The following is a 26560-nucleotide window of genomic DNA, read 5'->3' on the forward strand; positions in this document are numbered from 1 at the left end:
TGCATAACATTCATTCAGAGGTGCATAGAAATAACATTGCGCAAAACTTAGATCAGTCACCACCTGTAACAGTCCCTGTGTCCCAGTGTCAGGGCCTAAACGTAGCAGTTGCCCACAAAGTGCTGGGCAACTGGTGCAGGGAAAGTTAGGGCAAAGTTGGAGCCTCTCTGGGCTCAAGAACCACCACTGTGGCACTGCGGAGCCTCTCTGGGCTCCTGGACACGAACTGGCCCTCCTGAGCCTCTCTCAGGCTCTTCCACAGACTGGGCACTCGAGCCTCTCTGGGGCTCGCAATGCAGAAGGGCTGGAGCCTCTCTGGGCTCCACCACGAGGGAATGGCACCCTCAGAGCCTCTCTGGGCTCAACGAACAAAATGGCCCCCAGGAGCCTCTCTGGGCTCCTCAACAATGATGCGGGCGTCAGGGCCCCTCACGGGGGACCCTCGAACACGTGGGGGCGCTTGGAGCCCCCCCCTCTGGGGACTCAGGACGAGAAATGCCCCCTAAGACAAGGCGATCACCACCGAGGAGGGCGGGCACCGCAATATGCCCCGACGCCCCCTCTCTCCTTACAGGAGCACTCACCGGGTCTGCCTGCTCTCCGGGGCCCCTGCTCCTCTTCACACGCCGAGGTCAGCCGGTACTGGGCAGCAGGCGGGGCTCTGCATCGGAGCCCCGCGGTCCTCACCTGCTCAGTCCCGGTTTCTTCTCCTCGCGCTGGAACTGCGGAGGCGGGACTTCCGGTTGCTTCTCCGGGGCCGCGCTATGATTGGCCGGCCGGCCGGAACACTTCCGGGTCGTCGCGGGCAGCGCGGCGGCCCGTCTTCGGCACTCCTTAGGTTGGGGATTAGTTAACCGGGCTCCCTCGCGTTAAATTCCAAAAACAGCAGCAAATCACCGGGGCAATCGCCGGGTGGGCACCGGCTGCGAGGATAACGCGCTCCCAAGCGCCAGCACACCATCAAGCGCTTCCAAGCGCTAGCACACCATCAAGCGCTTCCAAGCGCTAGGGGCGTACAGATGCAGCGCTTCCTGCGCTAAATGCCCAAATAAAGCGCTCTCACAGCGCTAGAGGCCAGTAAAGCGCTCCCTCAGCGCTAGGACAAAAAGAAAGCGCTCTCAAGCGCGAGGGAGCACTCAGTTCAGCAATAAAGTCCTTGTAGGCTGGCAGGGGGGCAAGGCTGGGCCCAGAGCCAGCACACTGGGTCTCCAGGCAGGGAGACACCCCAAGTGGCGGTCCTCTGGCCCAGCAGCAGCAACAGCCCCCTCAGGATCCTGGAAGAGAACAACATCTGTGGGGACACAGCCCCATTTTTATACAGTGCATTCCTTTGTTCAAGGGTGCAGAGTGGGGGCGGAACCAGTCGCAGCTGGTTCTTGAGTACTCTGTTTACCTCAACCACCCTCTCTATTCACTGGCAGGGCCTGGGTCATTAGACTCTCCACAGGGGGGTGGAGCCAGCATTGTGTGGGGAAAACCCAGCCCATCCAGGACACAGGTACACTCCTCCCACACATTACTCATGCAGATCTCCCACTCACCACCGGGCAGACCCATCCAGACTTCCTGGAGCCTGGCATGCCAGCCAGCTCCAGCCTATCACACGCCAGCACCCTCACAGCACACGTACAGCCATGTCTAGAAATGGCGCTTCCCTACTAGACACATACATGCTGCATACACCGTTGTGCAGCATTCACTCACACGAGTTCACACATACCAGACTCAAGCCTGTACACCCCACGCATCAGGAACTACCAGGGACACATACATTCCCCATGCATTCCTATGGGCGGGCAGGCCTAGCTCAGCACATGCACTCAGAGTGCGCACGCACTTTCCACTGGGACACAGTGAAAGTGCGCAGAATCCCTAAAATCACCATTGCGAGGTCACCATTTCTAGCAAAAAGTCTAGGGGTGAACCTGCCCTAAGGGCCAAAGTCCAACAGCATACTTCCTTTGTGTCTTTTTATCTGTTTTTCTTTTTTGATGAACAATGACCCGTGTAAAAACCTTGAGGCTTATCAATCCCTCACAGTTCACAAAGATTGTAACCAGAAGTAAGGCTTAGCCCAATCTAGAAACAGACGGGGGCTCTCATCATCAGTCAGAGATTGTCTTATTACCTCTTTCTCTGCATATACAACTGCATCAGACCAACCCCTTCGGGGCTCAGAGGAGGGCAAGAAGGAGTCAATGGAGACCAGACTAGCTAATAACACCCAGGATTCACACAAACGTGAATTTAGGATAGAACTAGAGCTGCAGGAGGACAAAGCTCTTGACAGACGGGAAGTCAGTGACGCTAAATCAATTACAGTACAAGTCATTATACATGCTCAAGATTTTGCAACCTGGTATAACAAAAAGAGGTCCACCCAATTATGGGCAGCAGCAAAATACAGCAACTGTGGAGATTTTGCCACATCCTGATGGTGTAAAACACTTCTATCTGGGGAATCTTCTTCACAGAGTATGCCACAGGGGATCTGTCATTTGCCTATGGTGATAAGACCAAGGGATGTGACACCCAGAGTGATCAGGAATATAACCTCTACGGGTCACCCCTTCTTTTCCCTGAACCCGCTGCTCTTTTTGCCAGAAGTACTAAAGTCATTACACAAAGTGGTAGTCCGACTTTAGACTCTCGATATATTTCTGACAGTAGACTGTTGACTTTATGCCTCTTTTTGGAAGCCACCAATGCAGCACTAAACTGGCATTCAGATGAAATGGAGATATAGGTAGAGCTATTACTAACCATGGGCACCTTTATTGCCTCCATTGATGGCAGAGTGTCCAGTCTTACCTCTCTTTTCACTGCCACAATAGCGTACATAAGATACATTGGCAGAAAGTCTGAGAATCCTCAGCACTTTAACACTGCCCTAATTAGACACTGGGGGCCAGATTGACCATTTTCTCAAATGCTGTGCTGCGCTGCTTGAGAAGGAGAGAGCAGAAGAGCACCAATGATACTGAAATACGGCACTCTCCTCCCCTCTCCCTAGCGCTGGTGCTGAAATTAGCTGCCATGCACCACAGATACATCTTTGCGCCATAGTGCAAGGGTGTCTGCATGAGTCAAGCATAGGTTTTGTACTGGAAGGGTTCCCTTCCAGTACAAAATACTATGGTTAGATTAATTATAATCATTTTCTCATGTTGTGTTCTGGACAGTGCAGCACACATCTTAAGTCGGAAAATAAAGGAGAAAAAAACATTTCTCCTTCATAGTGCCTGGTTAAAAGTGCCTGGTTAAAGAGTGCGCTATTTTCTAACACTAAGCCCTGTCTACTTTCTTTAGTAAATTGGGTTTCGCATCAGAATCCCTGGATGGTTGTATGGGAATGCCCATGCTCCAACCATGGTACGGCCCTTTGGCACTAAGTAATGCAGAGCAGCATTATGCACTTCTTCGCGTTATTTTCACGTTATTTTCAGTGCTCAACAAGTTTAGTTCTGGAAAAAAAATCAGACAAAAAGATTTTGTGCCGATTTTCATCACTTTTGTGCCCGAGAACTTCCACGGGGAATTATGACCCTGAGCAGCTCCACGAGGAACCCCCCGGATCAGCTGCTCAAGTAACCTTTCAACGTGAAACGGCACAAGAGTTGAAATCGATTTGAGGGCCTGACCCTTTTCTCCTCACAGGGCTACTGTATGGCTGAAGTGGACAAGGAGGCGTTACCAACACCTGCCTCTACAGAGGTTATTAAACCTCTCACAAGGAAACAGAAACAAGAACTGTGTAAGACCTCAAAGGCTCAATGCCGGAAAAACTTGTTGAATGCCCAAACAGTCATAAGATCTAATTTCAAAGTTTATCCAATATTTGACAATTGCAACAAGAGCTTGAATTTGCACATACAAAGTAAATGGAGCCTTGAACTCCGACCCTCCTCCCCCTTATCCTCCCTTCTGCAAATTATTGAATTCAAATGTGAAATCACACCTTTCCCTGGTACCTGCTGAGTCGCAAGAACTGTCGATCCCACAGATCAGACAAGCAAAAAAAGGTGATGTTACTGATCAAACAGATTAGGAACTCACAGTCGCTCTATTTTCGCAGGCTTCCAGATTACTGCTAATATCTAGGAAAGAGGACACTCACTGCAGCATTACACACACAAGTGAGGGCACCAAGGGGGGGAACAGCAGGCAAGTCACCTTTGGATAACTTTTTTGCCCAAGACACTAATTGAGCACAAATCGGGTGGTGTAATTGGCTAGTGCAAGCAGAGACTTGTCCGCATATGAGCACCTGGCACCTCCCCTTGCGGTATGATAACAGTGACTTTATCACACTGCATGAGGCATGCAGTGCTATAGAGGATCTTACCAACACTGTTATTTTTACACTGGAATATTAGACAAGGGTGCCCACAGATGTATTAAACAGAGGAAACATCAGCCTTAATCTGTTAAACCTTTTACCCCACACCCGTTCGTTTATTGCAGAGGACATCATCTCTATTAACCCCTTCCGGGCCGCGGATGGCCCCCGGCCATCCCACGTGATGGCGGACCAGTGCAGAGGACGGCCGGGGGCTGAAGCCCGCCCACTGATTAAACCGCCAGCACCGCGGTGGAAGTTTTGCCACGGTCAACGGGTTAAATTTGCGGATGGTGTGGGGCTCCTTGGAAAAGTGTCCATGAGGGTTACCTTAAGGAGTTAAGCAGTATCAGAGCAGGTCAAGAAACACAAAGACATACTCAGGTCCTGGGGAATCATTTTTTCTTTTCCGGTACATGTTGGATACACTAACCCATTTAAAATCATCAGCTCCTCAAACTCCCTCACAAGTAACTCAGTCAGATCGATTTTTAAAAAAACACAGAAGTGCCTCAGAGAACAAACAGGCACACATTGATCTGGTAAAAAAACTGCACCGGGGGTCAGAGAGTTATTCTTTTCAATAAAAAACCAGACACATCTTCAGTTGCTGAGGGAGGACTAGTATTGGCTGTCATCAACAATTAGGGCCCGATTACGATGCAGGCCGAAACGGCCCCAACTGTTGGTCTGAGCCCTTCAGCTACCATCATAAACGGCTGGTCGGATTCCTTTTCGATTGACCCATTTTGATGGGGTTGGTCAGAAAGGAATCCAAATCGGATTTTCGAAAGGCTGCCGAGCCTGTCCGCCATTCGGAAAGCTCTCAGTAATCTCCCGGCCAGCTCTTTCCAGCCAAGGGATTACGATGGCAGATTCCCACTGCCTTTCTTTGCCCTCCTTTCCGACACAGAAAAGCTTTTGGAATCTGTCTTTGGGGGCCCCCAGCAGGGCCCCATGGGTGTGAAGAACCGGGATTTTAGATCCCAGCGGCACTAGGGGAAAACGCCCGATGTCTTCGAGTTCACCTGTCTTAGAGCACAGAGACACGGAACACTTCTAGATGACATCAAGGATCAAGTTTATTGGCTGCAACCAGGAACAGAGATCTACGAAGCACAACACGGGTGGTTCGCTAGAGACTGCACAATTTCATTGAGCGGAGCATGGTCTTTTATGCCAAAATATGCGCTTCAGGCAACATTCCAGGCTAGCATTGATTACATACAAACTGACCAATGAGCATGTGATATTTCAAACATATCGAATGATGACAATCCCACTTTTCATTTGTCCAGCCCACCAGCAATGACCAAGCACATTCCGAAAATCTTGTTCGATCAGGCCGGACAAACCCCATCATAATATCCCAACCCAAACCAGTGATTATGTCGTAAAGCAAAGACCAGAAACAGATTGAAAGCAAGATAGAAGGGTGGATGCAGTGTGCCATAAACTTCGGCACGTCCTGCTCTTTGATCTTTATCTAACCAGCTGCTAACAAGGAACTAGCTCAGCGAGGTCAGCCTCGGGCAGCGAAGTCAGTTTGGCCAGGTCATTCAGGAGTCAGCTAAGGTGTACGTGTCCAAAAGGACTCGTTCGGCCGTAATCATCGGCCTATGTGAGGGCAACCACACAAAATGGCTGCCGTTCACAAAATGGAACCCGAAGGTTCAAACGAAATCCCTAAATACGTAGTGTTCTCACTGATCGATGAATGCGAAAACACTCGTACATACCGCATTCGTGATTTGCGGTCAGCTGATATGAAAATCGTCTATTTCCGACAACCTTTATTGAACGGGTTCAGAATAAAGAACCATAGACCCTCAATCTACGGAACTACAGGTGAAAGTCCACTGACTGGCGGCTTAGGGGGCACCATAGTAAATGTAAATCCAGGATGAACTGCATTTCTGCTCTTTACAATGAGAGCATGCCTTCCATTTGGAATGCATCCTCCCATTGTAAAGTATATGATTGTGACCAAACAGGGTTTGGCCGCATCGTACTTGCTGGGCTGGAACTGATGACAAGAGGTCGATCAGTTCCAGTTCCCAAATGATGTTGGATGGACTCCGGTCTGTCCAACATCAAAATAGGGTCCTTAATCTGGACTCCAAAACATGGGGGTAGCAATGAAGCTTTATTTGACCAGAAGCACAAAAAGGCTTCCTTCACAGCTATTGACACTTCTACACGGTCAAATAATCGATCACTGTCCTTGTTATCTTGGAATGTTGCAGGCTTATCCAAAATATTGGAAGATGATGACTCTTGTTCCTTTTGCTACAGAATGACATTATTTGTATACAAGAATCTTGGCTCTGAGAGCCACTGGCTCTTCCAGGGTACCCTACCTTTCATGTCAATGATTTGAAGGGCAACAGTGGAGGTTAGGGAAATGGAAGACTTTTGCTTTTTCATTGTGAACACATTGGTCTGTATTCTGGCATTATATATTCCAGTAATCATTATGGGCCAGATGTACGACCCTTACATTTTGCGACTCACAAATTGCGTCACTATCTGACTCACAATTTGCAACCTACTTGAAGTAGGTGGTAAGCTGCGAGTGTTTAGCGGCCGCAAATGCAGTAAAAAAATAATAGTACATGGCAGTGAGTCTCGCTATTGGGAAGAGATGCCCCATCCTAATAGCGAGAGACGCAAATGCTATTTTGCGAATCAGTAACTCGCTGAAATAGCATTTGTATATGCCATTAGCCTTTTTTGTGGTCGCAATTGGGGCCGATCCCCCATTTGCGAGCGCAAAAAAGGGTCGTACATCTGGCCCTAAAACTCTAAAAGAGGGTAGGAGTTCTCTTTTAGCCCTGGTCCTGAGAAATGTATACTTACACCATAATGCTAAGCTTAAAGCCGAGTCCATCAGACAATTGGAGGTAACCCTCTCAGTTTGCAGGTCCAAATGTGTGCATTATACAAACTGGCAATTTCAAGTCAAAGCTTGCATATGATATCTCGGAAGATCTGACAATCAGTCAGATTGACAAATGTCGGGGCCTTCCATGGGCACAACCCCCTGCACCACCTAGTGACTCAAAGGGTCACATACTACTTAAGTAGGATATTACATGTTTATAATCTACGTTTTTTAATTGGGAGGATGGATGGATGGATGGAGACAACCTTATTAAGTATGCGCACTTCTCCAAATTCAGCAATGCAGTTTCAGGGTTCAATCTAGTTTCTGTCGAATATATTGGTTGGTTCTCCTCTTTTACCATATAACCCTTTTGGAAAGTGATCATTCTGCACAAAGTATTCGTACATTTTATAGCCAGACCAGGCACTTAATTTTCAAGTCAAAAGTCAAATTCAAATTCAAATAAGTCTTTATTTCGACACATACGTCATGAAAGACTATACAATTTATAAAAAAAATATACACATGTTAAAAACGAGGGCAGGATAAGAAACCCTAAAAATATCGAGGACACAATTTTCATGCCAGGAGAACAGGTCAGCTGGTTATTCCATTACAATAAATCAATATCATTACGAAGATTTAAAACCTAGTCAATAATTTAAGATTAAAAACAGTACGAGGTCATTAACCAGTCACAGTGATGGTGGTACATAAAATTTAAGAGAGATAGACGCAATTTAATTATGACGTAGCTTTCTCCGCCTTATAGCCCACATCCAATGCAAACATTTAGAAACAGCAATTACAATACTTTCGGAACAATCCATTTTGAAGATCCTTAAGGCCTCTGTCCCGTTAGTAATGCCCTTCAACAAGCATATAGACTTTAGCCACTTGTGACGTGGGCGTTTGTACTCTGGGCAGATAAAAAAAGATATGGGCAATGCTCTCCGGCTGGGTAGTACAGAATGGGCATAATAAATTATTTCCAGCTAGCCATTTGCCGGTAAAAGAATTGACAGGAAGGGTGCCCACCCTATGCTGATGAAACCATTTCCTATCTTCGGCAATTGTAATGATATCCCAGTAGCCTTCATAAACTGGTTCATGCTTGAGCTCTAAAAAATCCCTTGTGAGTGATGGGCCCATGCACGTTCGAAAATTATGCATTGACACCATTGACCAATAGAGCTCCTTTAGGAACCTTTCGAGGTGGAAAGGGGTTGGCAGCAGGATCCTTCCACAAAGTGCCCAAGCCCATGGCGATGTAGACAGCCTTGACCTCTCTAAACCAAGGAATTCTGTTGGCTGTATCCATATCTCGGACTCCGAGAAGGGACTGGGCAAACTGGGAGAGTTCCGGTGTTAGCCAGAGCCTCCTCCAATATGCCACTGGTCTATACTGCGCCACGTCCTCGAGTCGTTGGCAGCCCAGATCGTAATAGAGAGGCAGAAGTGGCGTGGAAGGCGGAAGACCAACCAATCCCCTCACACACTTGTTTTGGGAGGTAGCTAGTTGTGTAATGTTACTAAACTCCCATAATTCAGCCCCATACAATATAGAAGCGCTTATTTTGGTATTATAAATTTTAAGTGCTGGGGCAATGGGTTTAGTTGCCGAAAGGCGCAATTCCCTTATTAGTACTCCCGCTAGCTGAGCATGTCTGGTAACTAGATGGTTAGTGTGGGGTTTCCATTCAAGCCTTGAACCCAGTGTGATACCAAGATAGGTGAAGGATTGGGTCTGTTCAAGCAATTCACCGTTCATAATGGCCCTCCCGTCACAAACTTATGTTTGTGCATGACCATAATTTGGTCTTTGCCACATTGATGGTAAGGCCATAATCTTTGCAGAATATTTCAAAACGCCCAATGGCCTTCTGTAGCCCTTGTTGCGTTTTAGAAATTAATAGAGTGTCATCTGCAAACATTAGCAGGGGTACCGACATTCCGTTCAACTTAGGTGCATCTGTTGGATAGTCCTTAAAATAGTCAATAACCCTGTTAATGTAAAGCGAAAACAGTGTTGGGGCGAGAACACACCCTTGCCTCACCTCTCTGAGGATTGGGAACCTATCTGTAACTCGGCCTTGTTCACCCCACCGGACCTGAGCAAAATTGGCGTCATGTAATTTAATAAAAAAAGCAAGTACTTCAGGTGGCATGCCTTGTTCTTGGAAGACACTCCACATCTTGAGACACGGTACTAAGTCGAAAGCCGACTTAAGATCGACAAATGCCCCATATAGGGTGCCACCTCCAAGAAAAACCCACCGCCAATAAATCATAACGAGTCTAAAAACCTGATCTACAGTGCTCGTGTGTGCACGGAACCCTGCCTGGAGAGGAGACAAAACATCTGCCTCGTCAATCCAGTTCAGGATCCTAGAAAACACGAGCCTGGCTACCACCTTCTGGACACAGTCTATCAGGCTGATCGGCCTATAGTTTGCAGGGTCGGAGCGATCCCTCTTCCTATCGATGGGGATTATCTCGGCCCCCTTCCAGGTGTCAGGAATAGGGGAGCCTTTGGTGATGGCATTTGCAAGGGACTGGATGTAAGATGCCCACACTCCTTTCCCATGTAAGAAGAGGTCTGCGGGAACACTTTCCAACCCGGGCGCTCTAACCTTTGGGACAGAGTTGAGAACGCGTTCGACATCATTTAAACTAAAGTGTAGCGGCGTGATATCTACATCGGGATGGGGAGATTGAAGCTCAACCCCTTGTCGAAGGACGGACAGGCAAACTGCGTCTTAAAATGCGAGACCCACATGTCTGGGGAAACATGATTTTGTGGGTGATCCCTGGGGCGCCCCTTTCCCCATTTCACCAGATCCCAAAAGACAACCATGTCCCTAGTTCTACTCGCATTATATAGCTCTGACCAATATTGTTCATCCCAGGATCGCTTAGCATCCTGTTGGAATGTCTTATACATCCCCCTAGCTGCTCGAATCCGATCCCTATCTTTTGTTCTTATAGTCACTGCTAGTAATTTATATGCATCCCTGCAACTTTTACCATACCATGATTCTGCCCGATTTTTAAGACTTTTAGTTCCACTGACCTCCTTGATAAAAAAATCTTTTAGCCTATTAAAAAGAGTTGTATGAATAGGAACAACCTTTGACGTGAAATCCAGGTCCGTTGTGCACACTTGGAGCTCTTGTGTGGCTTTTGCCGCTAATTCACCCATTGTAGCTAAGTGTTCCTCTTTAAGAAGACATTCTGCCCATTTTACTCTCCTGGTGTTATTAGAAGGATGTATATCAATAGTGGTGGGTCTGGGAGCAGACAGCTTTCCTTCATACAGCTCCACTGTTAATATTAGTGGATTATGGTCACTTTCCACCCGTTTTTCAATGACCATGTCCTTAATGAAGGACCACATCTCTATATTAAAAAGGATGCAGTCTATCCGACTACAGCGTACCCCATTATCAAAAGTGGGATCACCCTCTTTATCTGATTTAGTTCTGCCATTTGCCGCCCTTAGCCCCTGCTCTAGACATAGAGCTTTAAGCAAAGCAGCTTGCGACCACCTCTTAATAGGAGGAATGGTCAATTGCGGAATATCCCAGGTAAGGTCTTCCTCAATTGCTAGTTCGACATCATTATTATCCAGAGGTTCGAAGCAGCAATTAAAGTCTCCAGCTGTTCCCTTTGCCATTATAATAGCTAAGATGGAAATCCAAAAGGGAGATTGTCTCAGAGGGTTTGCCCCTACGTTTGCCCCTTGCATATATATTAATATTATACAGATCTCTGCATTTGGGACTTTGGATTCTAATAATTAAGATATCACTACTCTTAGAATCCAGCTGGATAACTATGTACCTGTCGTCCTGTCTGACCCATATCGTCAAACCCCCCATGGGTCTTCCCCTCTTACTAGCGGTAGCTGGGCTATAAAAATTCAGGAATCCCTGTCTAAACTGCGGTTCCATCTGCCAAGTTTCCTGGAATACTAGGACACAATGATTGTATATAAACGTTAGCCAATCTTGGGACATTAATTTATTCTTTAGACCTGCAATATTCCAGGAGAACAGAGACTGTGCTATAAATAAGTTGCTTGTAGATTCGCTAGTCTGGGGCTGGCTACCTTCAAGAGCATTAGTGATTATCATTTGGCCTGAAGCTGGGACAACAACAATTGGACTCCGTACAATAGAGGAGCAGCTTAAGCCTGAGATGACCATCCTGTTACCATTAGCATAACTGTAATACTCCAACGGATCTGGGGTTACGGGGACGGTAACTTCCTCCCTTATAAACTCAGCATCACCCTCGCTGTAATTGGTAGCTATTCCCAGTCCTTTAGATTGACGTCAAGGTTGCTTAATGCATCGTAGCGGTTAGACACCGCAATTGCCCTTGGATTGCCAATTGACATATCGCCCAAATGCCTTCGGCGATTTGGTCTTTTATGCACGTCAGGGCTATAAAAAAACCAGCAGGAAGATATTAATACCCTCCTGAATAAGCCCAGAGTGTGCACCACGATGTAATATATCCCTGTCCAGGGCTGGTGACCTAATGCTAAGCACAATGCAATCTCCTTGAAAGCTCTTCTGGGATTGTTATACCCATGGGACCCTTCTGACCATCATAAATTGTTCAAAAAGGTGGTTTCCTAACCCAGTTTTTTTATTTAAATAGTGGAGTGATTTGTGCTTTAGTGAAGACCAGTGCTCCTCGTCGTAACAGGTACATTTCGGGGCATTTGCAAGGATGATCGTATACGGCGTAGCCTCTGGTGGAAGATGTAGGGAGGGTCTATCTAATAACTCCTTCCCATCACTCCTTAGTTTACCTCTAGGACCCTGTGGTCCTACCCGGCCTCTGCCTATCTGCTGGGCGTTTTGATTCAATTGTGTTGCTGGGGCTGGAACTGAGACAGCAGGGCGTTCTACCTGCCTTTCGCTCTGTGTACTTATTGGACGTAATAATTCGCTATCCTTGGGCTTAATGGTTTGACTAATTTCCTGACAAGCAGGTGTATTTTCAAATAAATGTTTCTCTATTGAGTGAAGTCTATGGGAAATTGCGTTGAGTTTGGCCATAACGGGATTAATCAGTGATAGCAGCCTTTCTTCTAGCAGGTTGACTATATCCGATGACATTTGTAAACAGTTTGGGTCCTGGGCTACCATGGGTGTGTTAAAGCTATTTGTTTCCCCTTTAGGCCCCTCTAATGTGCCAAGTGACACCACAGGACTTCCATGTTTGGATGCAGGGTTCCTATTCTTAGACTGTTTTGAGGTCTGAGTGCTCGTTTTCGGAGCACTACAAGCCTTTCTTGTTCTGGACTGAACTTTCCTTGCAGTGCCTTGTGCGGTTTTCAATTGCCCAGTTTGAGTGTGAAGCGGGGAGGGGGCTTCAATTGGACAGGGGGAGTTAGCTGTAGGTGGTACTCCTGGGGTGCCCTGCTCAGATGTGGGTGCAATGCGATTTATTCCAATAGGACTCATAGCTACCGTTGGATTAGCCTTAGTTGGAGATGCAGATGTTGGCGGTAGGAGCCTTGGCTCTAAAGAGAGCCTCCGCTCTGTTAACTGTATTTCGTGCATTAGCACGCTCTCAGCCCTAATGAGAAAAGCATCCAATGTGCCGACAACCCCTGCCCCATTACCCCCCTTACGAATAGTCTTACTCATGACCTAAGTTGACAGTGTCAGTTAATGGATACCAAGCTTGATTGCCAACAGGAAGGGGGGTTTGGGGGAGGGAGCTGACCGAAGGTAGGTGCCCTCCCCCGGGCAGTTTGGGAGGGCTGCGAGGGGTTTTCTCGAAGTAGCCAGAACTTTCTGGAATTGGGCTGGCCTAGTAGGTTTTGCCAGCCCAACTATAAATTCTTGTTTCCCCGCCTCCTAGCCACCAATTTAGGTTTGGTGACCTGGTGGCTAGGAGGAGAGTTAGCGTTTTTTGTGGTCACGATTGGCGTGCAAAGGCTCTTGTTCAGGCTTCTTCTTCAGCGGTGGCGGTTGATAATTTGGATTGCAGTGAGGATGAAGAGGTGATAGGTGACTCTCCGGTCAGGGAGGTGCCTTTGAGAGTTGGTGTTCGAGGACGTTCTTTAGACAGATTTCAAGTGATGAATGTTGGTTCAAATTTGCGGGGGACAGAATCTGGTTTCGGTGTAGTATTTAGGGACCCTAGCACACCAGTCCAAACTTTTTCTTTTCAGGACAGGGATAGATGCGGCGGTCCAGACTTGGCAGGGCGCGGTCCACTCCAATTTCGCCGAGGTGAAGCGAGGAGAATGCCTAGCGCGGCCCTCTCTGTTCCACCGGGGGAACCCGCCGCGGTCAGCACACGAGGGTCCGGCGTGACCCCGCTGACCCCAACGAGTAGCAGGTATAGGTGGCCCACCTTACCGGCGGCTATGGAGCCTCAGAGTCAGCGCAAGGGGAGCTACAGGCGGGTACAGTCTGCTCCCCCCCCTGGAGGTTCTTCACAAACATTTAAATGTAATATTGTTGATACCGGGTTAGGTAAGACCCGTAGTGAGGTGTTGCCTACTGGATTTGATTCGGTGGTCCTGGATTATGATGAAGATAGTCCCGAGGAAGGAGAGTTACGGGACGTAGAGTGGGGGAACCCTCTCATGTGTCTGGTAGTGTTTTTCAGGCTCAAGCGGTGCAAAGTCAAGGACAAGGGAGAAGAGAGCACGGCCCGTCGGTCAGGGCGCCTCGCAGACAGAATACATTGGTTTCAGAGCCACGGACGGAGCCTTCGAGAGTGGTCTCTTTGTTACCAGGTGAGCAATTAGCTGCACAGGCCAAACCTACTATGGTGTCTGTGGGCACAGGAGGGGAAGGGACTGTTGGTCTTGGTGAAGGGAGGTTGTTGAAAGGACGTTACGTTAAAGACACTGCTGTGGGCACTGACGAAGTTTTAGAAGTCACAGGTAAAGTGGAGAGTGGTACTAGCACTGATGCTCCAAGTGCGGTAAAAGAGCCATTGGCCAGCAAGGAATTGAAAATTAAAAAGTTGCCTTATTTGGGGGTCACGAAGCCTTTGGGTGCCCATTTGATGTTGGCTACAAAAGAACGTATTTGGAAGGGAGAGTATGTTGAAATTCTTAAGCTACTACACCGGGAAGTCCGGTCCAAAGAAGGGTCGAAAGAGGAAGAGTTTGAGTTGGCAAAACGTCCTAGAGTTCCGTTAACCATTGAAAATTGGACGGCTGCATTCCTTATTTATGCGAGTGTATACTGTGAAAAGTTTCCAGAGCGCAGCGTGTCTCTTTTTAAATACATGGATGTTATACGCAAGGCACAGCTTACTGGTGGGGGGTTTGCGTCCCAATATGATGAGGAGTTCAGGGCCAGGATGGCTTGGGATCTGGAGGCCAAGTGGGGGGAGCTGGACACTGACTTATGGCAGCATATCATGGGATCTGCATCGGGGGGTAAGACTATTTTTACAGCCAGTGGTCTCCCCTTAATTTACCGGCCCTTTCAGGGCAAACCCACCCGGGGAGGGGTGGGGAGTACTTCAAACACACAGTCAGGAATGGGCACATGCTGGGAATTCAACAAAGGGTCCTGTAGTAGAGAGTATTGTAAGTTTCGACACGAATGCTCTGGCTGTGGTAAGCGGCACCCATTGTTCAGATGCTGGGATAACAAGCCAGCAGGAGGTCAACAGGGGAAACAGTCAGGTGCAGGTGGCTCGGGGACGTCCCAACAGTTTTCAGGGGGTAGGGGATCCAGAGGTACTCAGGGTGTTGGGCCCAAGGGCTCATACGCCGGTTAAGTTGGAGAAGTTGCGCATTGCACTTCACGATTATGATGATGAAGCTGTGAAGAAAAAATTGTTAGATGGTTTTGAATTTGGATTCCAGTTGGGTTACATGGGTTCCAGACAAAGGAGATGGTCTGCTAATCTGAAATCAGCGTCTGAGTATGGCGCAGTAGTGCAAGACAAGTTAAATAAAGAAGTGCATGAAGGAAGGATGGCTGGCCCTTTTCATGATTGGCCGATCCTTAATTTGATAATATCACCTATTGGAGTGGTCCCGAAGAAAGATCTGGGTCATTTCAGGCTTATTCAACACTTGTCATGGCCGGAAGGGTCGTCTGTCAATGATTTTATTGATCCAGATGCTGTTTCAGTCTCTTATTCCTCAGTTGACATGGCCATGTCACTTGTTGTGACCGCGGGCGCAGCTGCTGAGATGGCCACGTGTGATATAAAGTCTGCTTTCCGGCTGCTGCCTGTCCATCCGGATGACTGGTGTCTACTGGGTATACAATTTTCAGGAAAATGGTATGTGGACAAGGCTTTGCCGATGGGTTGCTCCATTTCATGTGCTCTTTTTGAGTGTTTCAGTACTTTTTTACAATGGTACTTTACTCATCAGTCTGGTCACTCACTGGTAACGCACTACCTGGATGACTTTTTCTTTGTCGGGTCCCCGGGCTCCACGGAGTGCCAGTCTGCTCTGGACACTTTCCAAGGGCTCATGGAGGATCTGGGAGTTCCTTTGGCTCCTGAGAAAACTATGGGTCCTGCCACTGTTTTGTCCTTTTTGGGAATTGAACTTGATTCCGTAGCAATGCGGGCTCGCTTGCCTGAGGATAAAAAAGTGAAGATGCTGGAGTTGCTGTAAACCAGTTTGTCAAAACGGAAAGTGTTGGTGAGAGATATTCAGGTGTTGCTAGGCCATCTCAATTTTGCCTGTAGGGTCGTGAGAGCAGGAAGGACTTTTTGTCGCAGATTGGGCAGGGCTCTTGCAGGTCAACATTTGCCTCACCATCGTGTTCGCTTGTCTGCTGGTGTCAAGGAAGATTTAAGAATGTGGAAATTTTTTCTCTCTTCTTTTAAAGGTGTTCCCTTGGTTCGGGACGTTGACTTCCAGTGGGATGTGCAAATGTTTTCGGATGCAGCTGGCAGTGATGGATTTGGTTTGTATTGGAATGGAAGATGGTGTGCTGAACGTTGGCCGGATGAGCGGTTGAATGGTGGTCGCAGCATTACCTTTTTGGAGCTTTTCTCTTTGCTGGTGGCTTTGACCCTGTGGGGGGAGGTCTTGGCACACAAGAAAGTGCTTTTTTGTGTGGACAACATGGCTGTGGTGGAGATTGTTAATCGACAGTCTGCCAGGGATGAACAGGTCTTGAAGCTCATGAGAGTTTTCGTGCTGGGCTGTTTGAAACACGACATTCACTTTCGTGCTTTGCACATTCCTGGTGTGGACAATGACATTGCGGATGCTCTGTCTCGTTCACAGTGGGGGAGATTCCGTGGACTGGCGAGGGAGGCAGACAGAGCACCGACCCCGATGCCGATTCATCTGTGGCACATAGGCAACGTCGGGTCTTACAACTAGTGGTAGGTTCTTTGTCTGTGTCTACGCGTTCTGCTTATTCTCTGGCCTGGAGGGAGTTTTTGGAGTCTGGCGCTTGCAGGCGTGAGGAGGTTTGGCGTCGTTCTGAGGATGTGGTAAATGTCATTTTAGATCTCATGGATAAGGGTCTGACCAGGGTAACCATCGCAGGTAAATTGGCAGGGATAGCTTTCATGGGTAAGTTGGTATGGGGTTATTCTCCTTCAGCGGGGGAGATTGGCAGGAGAATGCTTGAGGGCTGGGCTAGAGAACAAGGGCACACCAGTAGATCCAGGGCTCCTTTATCTTGGCAGATTCTGGCTCGGCTGATAACTATTCTACCTTCGGTTTGTTCAGATGACTTTGAGTCCTGCTTATTTTCCATGTTAATGGCATTTATGTTTTTTGGAGCTTTCAGGGTTTCAGAGTTGTTGGGCTCAAAATGTAAGTGTGGCCTCTTTTGGCGTGATGTTTTTTGTTCTGATGAGGGGGTGCATGTGTGGTTGGCCAGCTCCAAAACTGATCAGAAGAAGAAGGGGAAGGGAGTGTGGTTGAAAGCGCGTTCTCCGAGGATTACTTGCCCTTTAATGTTGGCTCGGCGCTGGCGTTCTTTATCCGGGGGTGGTGAGGATGCGCTTGTTTTCCAGCACATTGATGGCACCCCTGTTACAGCATACCAATTTTGCATGGTTTTGCGCAAGGCGCTACAGCACTTGGGTTTGGATGGGAACTTATATGGTACACATACTTTCCGGATTGGTGCAGCAACTGAAGCTTTTAAAAGAGGTTGGACACAAAGGGATATCATGAGATTGGGGCGGTGGTCTTCAAACTGCTTTCAGCGCTACGTGAGAAGTCAAGGGGAGGAGGCACTTGCGTCATCTTCCTTCCCATGAGCTTTAACTCTGTTTTCTTTTATAGGATCTGTTGCTGGGCCCCGTTCTCCTGTGGTGACAGTCTGGATAGTTGGGCATTCCTTCGTGAAATGGGCCCGAGTCCAGGCGGCGCAGAGTTACTTCGGAGAGCTTCTGGGTTTTAATGCTCGCATGTTCAATTTGGTTTGGAAGGGGAAAGGTGGAATGCTCTGGAGAGAGTTAATTCCATGTCTCAACAACAATATGGTGGGCGGGCTATGTCCTGATATTCTGGTGATTCATCTGGGGGAGAACGATCTTTGCACCACTAAGGGTGTTGTATTGTTGCGAGCTATCAAAAAAGATTTGAGCCTTATCAAGGAGTTTTGGGCTGGCTGCCATGTTTTCTGGACTGAGCTAGTTCCGCGTAGGATTTGGAGAGGAGCGGTAAATCCCAGAGCTGTTGACAGAGCCAGGAAAAAAGTAAATTCGGAGGTTTCTAGATGTTGTCGTTGCCTTGGTTTCAGCAGGATTTCTCATAGAGAGATTAGATTTGAGACAGTGGAATTTTTCAGGGATGATGGTGTTCACCTGTCTAGAGTAGGGGTGGACCTCTATTTGTTAGAGTTGCGTGAAGTTTTGGCACGTTCACTGGCAATGCAGTGTTGAATTTTGTTTGTTTCTGTTTCTATTTTCCTGTTTGGGGGGGCAGAAAGGGAGGTGGTGTAGTTTCCTCTCCCCCCCTACCTTTCTGGGTGGCGGGGTTTTGTGGTCTCGGTGCGGTTTATTGTAAAGTTTTGGTGAGTATTGTCTGATTCATTGATTGACAGGTACAGGGGAAGTTGGTCATTGTTTGACCGTTCAGGTTTTGGGGGGTATTGACAGGGGTGAAGGGTCAGGCAGGGTTTCTGGTTATCGAGGGCCTGGCTTTCAATATGTGATTGGGGTGTTATTGACGTAATGGGTTAAGTGATGATGTAATGATTTGATTGATGACGTAATGCTTTATTAATGATGTTATGTTATAATGTTATTGTAATGTTTTAATGCTGTATTGTTGGGTGGGGGAGGGGCCAAAGAATTTTAGGGGAGGGGGTGGGGGGCGGGGTTTGTAGTTAATTATTTATTTAGTGAGGTATAGTTTTGTAAGGCGTTGCCAGGGTTTTATATTTTGTAATGTGCACCTGTTTCCTAATAAAGCGGCCTTTTTCACACTCAAAACATTTTGGTCTACTTTTCTCCCACCCCTCGCCCTCCCTCCCAAATCACTAGGCTACACAGTGATATCTACCGTAGCCTATCCTCCGATTAACCACCACGCCCTCACATTAACAGGATTAATCCTGTTATGGTTGTTGGTTCCCCTTAGTCTAATGTCACAAAAATATAGTTCTCTTACTTGGGGTCCTGAGGACGAAATTTAAGGGACATGGCCCAGCCCAGCCTCCTCCGGGCTTCGACGGGCGCGGACGGCCCGCCCTTGGCCCAGGCTTAGCGCTGTGGGAGTGGCGCTGTTGTTTTTAGCGCCTCCGAGCGCTAGTGAGTGACGCGGTCTGGAGCGCCACACAGGAATGCTGGTAGAGCGAGGCCCCCGTGGCCAGTGAGCAGTCCCTCGCTCCCCTCGCTTCGAGAACAGGAGGAGGTGAGTGCGTTTCTACCCACAACTCAGTAAATGCGGCACAAGATGAGAAGGAATCCCGCGCTGCGGGAGTGGCGCTGTTGTTTTTAGCGCCTCCGGGCGCTAGTGAGGGACGAGGTCTGGAACGCCACACAGGAATGCTGGTAGAGCGAGTCCCCCATGGCCAGTCCCTCGCTTCGAGAACAGGAGGAGGTGAGTTTGTTTCCATCCGCAATTGAGTAAATGCGGCACAAGATGAGAAGGAATCCCCCACAAGATGCTGAATTAATCAGCTCGCTTCTGCAGCGTGATGTAAACACGGAGTAAGGGCAGCGTCTTCCGGCCGGCGTCTCCTCTGCCTGCACGGAGTCTCCCGAAGCCACCTCCAGGGCTGAGGCGGACACTGGCGAAGGGAGAGAAAAGGGAACCAAACTAAAACAAGAGAAAGCTTCCTGCCGGCGGGTGACCCTGTGCACTATCAAAGACAGGCCACTAGTCACTCCTGGAGCCAAAGGAGAGACGAGGCTAGCGCTGCGAACCGGGAGCCACTGCCAAGTCAGTAGGGGCCCCTTCGACTCACAATCTCTGAGATTAATCAGTTGGCCACCCATCATTAGCATACAGCTTGATAACTCACTTTTCAATGACAGTGTTCAGGACCATCTGCAGCCATTTATGACCCGGATAGTTCTCAGCAAAATCTTATCAATGGAAAATAAACTCTTACATACATTTTCATAAAATCTAACTAGTAGAATCTGCCCATATCAAGGATCCAAAGCCCACAATGCGTGCTTCACTCAAGAAATCAGACACCCAAAGAAATAATTAAATAAGGAGGCTAAACAAGATGAGGCATCCCCACCAAACCCAACTAACAGAAGGCCACAAACCTTACGTAAACTGCACAAGCAGAAGATATGGGAGGCAAGGAGATTTCACATGGAATCTCAGTGGGCAAAAGTTATAGAAATTAGTAAATCAGGCTTAATAAAGAACTTTTGGGTATTTATAAACAAACTATGCCCACAACATCCAGTTTGGTTATCTCATGTAGAGACATTATATATAGATCAGAGTCAGGAATGGTCCTGTCCATTTACACCAGTTTACCCCCTTCGCTTTTGAGAGCTAACACGATGAGGCTGATAATCAAGGGGTCCAAATCAGATGTTTGGTGCCATGGGACCTAATTGTCTCCCAAATAGCCTTTTCAAATCTAATTTTACCTACTGAACACCGCCTCTTACTAACTTAGCTTCTTACACATTGGAAACTCAGTGCATCCCCACAAGATGGCAGGGGACAATCCTGTGTCTGATCTTTAAGAAAGGTGATCCCCCTGCACTAGGGAACTACAGCATGATTGCACTCCTTGAAGTAGAGGTCCTTTAAAGTATACACACTACTCTAAAATCAAGAATGCAGTTTTAAGTTGCACTCTAGTTTCTGTTGAATATTTTGGTTGGTTCACCTTCTTTACCATTTTACCCCTTTTGGAAAGCAATCACGTTTCACAAAGGATCTGTACATTTTGTAGCCCGACCAGACACTCAGTTTTGAAGTCCATAGGGGCCCATTTGGGCTCGCAGTCTCTGAGACGAATCAGGCTGTCACCCGTTGTTAGCATACAGCTAGACAACTCCCTTGTTAATTAAAGTGTTCGGGACCATCTGCAGCCATTCATGACCCGAGTAGTTCTCAGTAAAATCTTATCACTGGCAAATAAACTATTACAAACATTTTAATACAATATAACTAGTAGACGCTGTCCCTATCCAAAGCCCACAATTTGTGGTTCACTCAGGAAATCAGAGAACTAAAGAAATAATTCAATAAGGCCGCTAAAAAAGCTGGTTTGTCCCCCTGGACCCAACTATCAGAAGGCTACAAACATTACATACATAAACAGTACAAGCAGAAGATATGGAAGGTAAAGAGAGTACACATGGAATTTCAGTGGGCAAATGTTGCTAGAAATTAGTACTTCAAGGTCAAAAAAGAACTTTTGGGTATTTATATACAAACTAGGCTCACAATATCCTGCAAACTAGGGCAACTTCAAACTTGAACCAGTTTAGTCATCTCATATAGAGGCATTATATATAGATTAGAGTTAAGAGTGGTCTTGTCCATTTGCACCAGTTTTTGTCCCTTCCCTAGTGAAAGATAACGCAATGAGTCTGATAATCAAGGGATCCAAATCAGTTGGTGCCCAGGGACCTAATGGTCTCCAGAACAGCCTTTTCAAATCTAATTTGGTCTACTGTACACCGGTTCTAAATAACTTAACGTTTACACATTTAAAACTCAGTGCATCCCCACAACATGGCAGGAGTCCATTCTGCATCCAATCATTAAGAAACGTGATCCCTCTACACCAGGAAACTACAAGATGATCACCCTCCTTGACGTGGAAGTCAGATTTTATGCCCAAAACTTCTAAAGAACTAAACTCCTGTGCCAATTCCACCAATCTAATACCTCCCACACAAACTGGCTTCATGAGAGCTTGCAGTACTCTAGAAAAAATCTTCGTCTCTCCTTAGTCATTCAGGTGACGCTGAAAGTAAAATGAAGCAGTCTGGTTGCTTGCTTCATAGACTATCGCAGGGCCTTTGATGGAGTAAATTGCTCAATAATCTGGTCTAAATTACAGAGCGGGGGAATTCCATCACCGCTTTTGAGAACCATCTAGTCATTATACTAGAACTCCTGGGTGTAAGTGAAACTGACCGTTAACGGGCACATCTCTAAAAAGAGAAATACTAACAGGTCTTAAACAGGGGTGCCTACTGGATCCACTGCTTTTTAATTTATACACGAAGATCTGCTAGCTACTATTATGGTTCAAGGGACCTGCACTCCTAAATTGGCATAATTGCAACTCAGTCCCTTTAGTATGCAGAGTGATCCTGAATCACACTGCAAGAGGTCTACAAAAACCCCTCAAGGCACTAAACATCTATAACCAGGGCTGGACTGGGAACACAAACCTGCCTTGGTAATTCTGTCGGACTAGGGCAGAGGAGTGGGGGGGATACTAGCGAGAAGTAGCACTGCTACCGCTGTAGCACTACTACTGTTTTTGTGATAGGGGGCCGATATTGCAGCACTGCTACAAAACCGTCCCCCAGTAACCAAACCACCCCCACCGATTGAAAACCGCCCGTCCTTCCGGCCTCCCGGGAAAACACCAAGTGCCTGCTGTGGCCAGTCCGGCCCTGTGTATAATGCATCTAACAATCTAAGCTTGAATTTTAATAAGTGAGCTCTTTTGGTAGCAAGTATAGTAAGCTAAAGTAATGATCTATCATGGACCAGTTTGCATTAAGATAAAGAAAGTACTTCTATTTAGGAGTCTGGTTTGATGGCAAAGACTCCTCACGAGAGAACCTTCATTACCTAAACTCCAAAGTAGCTTCACTTAGGCTGGCTATTAAACGTCTTTACAACAATCTGGAAGCTCAATCCCTAACACCTTTACGTATGGTCATACATGCAAAGTACCTGCCTTCTTTGATATAGAGCCTCCTGGGTTTTCCGGGAATGGCCTATATGTGGCTTTCTAGATTGTTCTCCAAGCTTTCTGTGTATGTCTTTCAACTCCCTAACTCTACCAGACATTGTCACATCAGGCTAGAATTTAACCAGACTCAGCCATCACTTTTATTCATGGTACAGTTCCTTATTACTTGCCATAAGTTGCTAATATACCTGGAGTCTCCAGGATGAAGGCGGAAATTTGGTCTGCCATGTCTCCAGACTTTGCCGGTCATACTCCATGGAAAAAATGATTTTAAATTTTCTTTGCATACATTATAGGCAGACACCCTCTAGAACCTACCATTATCTGTGGCACTGTTTAATTAAAATGTTGAAAAAGCTGGTCGCATTCAAAGGTAAAATGCGGCCCCCGGGGGAAGTGAGGTCGGCAGACCAGTCTTCCGCCGGGGTGTTCGCACGATAGAAAGCCAGGGTGGGTTTAAGTAGGTTAGAGGGTGGGCTTAGGGATGGGGTTTAGGGTAGGGTTTAAAGGGGGCAGGAGAGGAAGTTCTGTCCCTAGCGCTGTTAGGGAAAGGTTAGAAAGTTTGAGGTGGTTAGGTAGCGTAATTGGGGTAGGACAGTATCGTTTAGTTTGCAGGCCCAATTTGTCGATTGTGGCGGGAGTGTAGCGCCACTGGTTGACGTGGTGTGCCTTTTTCTTCTGGATAATTGCCCTGTGTCCGTGAATGCTTTCAACTGCTGGTAAGGCCCCCGGCGGTGGTGCACCCTACCGAGAACTCGCGATGGCGGAGCCTGATGAGGCCGTGGTTCGCGCCGCTTTGATGGTGTTGGGCCGGGCCGGAAGAGCAGATCTCCTGTGGCCCGGCGTGCTGGACCAGTTGTAGGTCGGGATGACCTGCACGCCTTCGTCCGCGTCTGCAGGTGTGGCCGCGGCGGTGGTGGCATGAGCAGGAAGAGTCACCACCGCCTAAAAACTATACGTCTGGGCGGGGGCATGGTATGGGGCTAACTGAGCAGAGCAAGTGCGGGGGCAGGCGTAAGAGCCTCCCTGTGCCTCTCCTGAATGAAGCGGCTTCACATACTTTTAAGGCAGGGCCTGGAGGGGGAGGCGAGGCTGAGGAGGCTGCGCTCAGTGCGGCTGGGGAGGATGTGAGCGGAGCTGCTCCTGGTGTGTCACAGGCACCGGCAGCGGAGGGCAGGGCCTGGGGGACCTTCCGTGGGAATTGAGTGAGGCAAGTGGGGAGGGGGGATGAAGGGGATTCGGTCGAGCCTGCACATGAGGAATTTTCCCTAGTGTTGTCAGGGAGTGAGTCTGTGGGGGGGAAGGGGGACACTTGGGAGGAACCTGTGGCTTTTTCCGGCAGGCCGGGGAAAGGTGCTGCTGGGAAGAGGGCCAAAGTGAAATGCCCCTTGAAGGTCGCCCTGCCAACCTGCCCTTTAGAACCTGCAGGTGGCAGTGGCCCCAGCCCTTCCTGGGCCCGGGGGCCAAGTTCAGGTGTTTTGGGCGAAGGGCCCTGGGCAGACAGATGGGCCAACATGTCGCTGGATGAGAAGATTTGTGAGCAGCGCCACATGATAGAAGAAACTGAATAGAAGTGGCAGGTGTTGTGTGCAGATAGGGAGACAGGCTGGGTGTGTCTTTGGGGGGATGGGCTCCCGGTGCATTCTGTGGTTTTTGGGGGGGCGTGGACATGGCCAAGGTACCGCTGGGTCCCGAGGCAAGTGGTTTTGGAAGGAAGATGTAGGGACTGCCATGATGGCTCAGAGACCTGATGGCACTGGGGCCTCCTCAGGCTTTGATGGTCTGGGAAGGGGGGCATAAGTTAGCAGTGGGGGCTGGCAGAGGCATGGGTTGACCGGCGGGGTGCAAGATGGCCTCCAGATGCCAGGCAGAAGCAGCAGGGGGGTACACGGCGGCCTGCCCTCCACCGAGGGAGCGGGCATCAACGGCGCCGGATTGTGAGGTTGTGTCTGGTGCGTAAGGGAAAGGTCAGAAGAGAACGGTGCGTGAAGTGTTGGAGGCGCCTGTTGAGGTTGAGAATGAGGAACAACTAGATTACGATGAGGACAGTGATGAGTTGGAAGAAGGTGAGGTGCATGACTGTGTGGATTGGGGGAGGACCAAGTCGTCAACAGGAAAATTTGGTGTTTTGCAGGCGGCACAGGCAAGCACAAGTGGGTGCAGAAAGGCGAGCCAGAAGACGGCGGACGCCAGAGAGAAGGACCGGGAGGTGCCTACAAATTTATCAGGTGAGGGTGCCTGGTGGGTGGCTTGGGAGGATGGCCCTAAAGGGGGGCGTAAGAAGGACTGCCGGTCGGTGGGTGTGGGGGGGACGGGTCTGTGAGGGATCTGGGAGTGACAAAGGTGGCGGGGGAGCCAGCGGAGGGGGTAAACAGTTGGTGGGAGAAAGTGTTCAGACTGACAAGACGGACAGACAAGATGGGAAGGAATGAAAGGGGGAAGATAAGCACTACAAGAAATTGCCTTACATGGGTTTGGCGATGCCGCTGGGGTCACATTTATCGGAAAAAACTAGGTCAAGGATATGGAACCACGAGTATGTAGATGTTTTCAAGCTCCTGCATAGAGAGATACAGGCCACGGAAGGTTTTAAGGAAGAGGAGTGGGAATTGACTAGGGTGCCGGTTAATATGGAGAATTGGACGTCGGCGTTTCTGATATATGCGAGGATCTACTGCCAGAAGTATTATGAAGGGCTATAGCGTTGCTTGAGTTTATGGGTATTATCCTGAAAGCCTAGATGTATTTCGTTTTTTTTGCGTGGCTCAACGATGATGAAGAGTTTCGGGCTAGGATTAGCATCAATCCAGATAAGCCATGGGGGGAGGTGGACCAGGAACTCTGGATGCAGTGGGTGGCCTCTTCTCAGTCGTTGGCATGTACAAACACGGCCAGTGGCCTCCCGGTCACTTACCGACCTTTTCAGTCACGTCCCGCCCAGTCTGCCGCGGGAGGGGAGGATGCTTCCACCGGAACGGGAGGACAGAGCACTTACACTGGGTCAACGAGTCAGTTACCCAAGCCGACAGGGGCTTTCACAGGTGTCTGCAGGAACTGTGCTTTTTTGGAATTCTTCCCACTGCTTGTTGCACTGGTGGTGCGGGGCCAGGAGTTTCAGAACAGGTCGGTACTGTTCCAGGTGGACAACAGGACAGTAGTGGATCTAGTGAACAATCAGAGAGCGAGAGACCTGGGTGTGTTGCGCTTGTTGCGAAGTTTTATGCTGCAATGCCTGCGCTTTAATGTGCTGTTTCGCGCGTAACATGTCCCAGGTGCAAGCAATGACGTTGCAGATGCATTGTCATCGTTCGCAGTGGCAGCGTTTCAGACGTCTGGTGCCGGGAGCAGAGGCTTGCAAGACCAGGGTGCCAAACGGTATCTGGGCCTTAGGAGAAGTAAGAGCAGTGGGCCTGGTTGAAAATCCATAGCTGACTCTACGAGGCGCTCTTACAGGTTGGCGTGGTCTGAATTCAGCGCGTTTCTGGGATGGACCAGTGAGTCATGGTGCATGTCCAGACAAGGAGTCTTTCATTTTGTTTTGGATTGCATTGATAAAGGGTTGTCTCAGACTACAATTGCGGGAAAGTTGGCGGGGATGTCTATTTACAGCATGTTGTATTTCAAATTTTCAAATTTATATATATATATATATTTTTTTTTTTTTATTAAAGCAAGACTTTATTCACATTGTTTGGTCACTTTACATTCAAGTGTTTCCAAATGGAAAAGCCAGATACATTAATCAGTACAGTGAGAAAAGCATTCATAAACTCCAAACCAAGCTGTCCATTTGTTACGTTCAGTATACGAGGCATGAAGACCATTCCGAAACCATTTGGGATCATACATAACTTTCGCTTGCATTTTGTATTTTTTGAAATAACAAATCTACGAACTAAACATATGGCTCAACATCTATCAGTACACCTATAATCATGGAATACCAAGGGAAGTGGCTGGTGACAAACGCCAATTCCGAGTGCAACACAC

Source organism: Lissotriton helveticus, chromosome 5_1 (genome assembly GCF_964261635.1).
Source record: "Lissotriton helveticus chromosome 5_1, aLisHel1.1, whole genome shotgun sequence".
Classification (NCBI taxonomy): domain Eukaryota; kingdom Metazoa; phylum Chordata; class Amphibia; order Caudata; family Salamandridae; genus Lissotriton; species Lissotriton helveticus.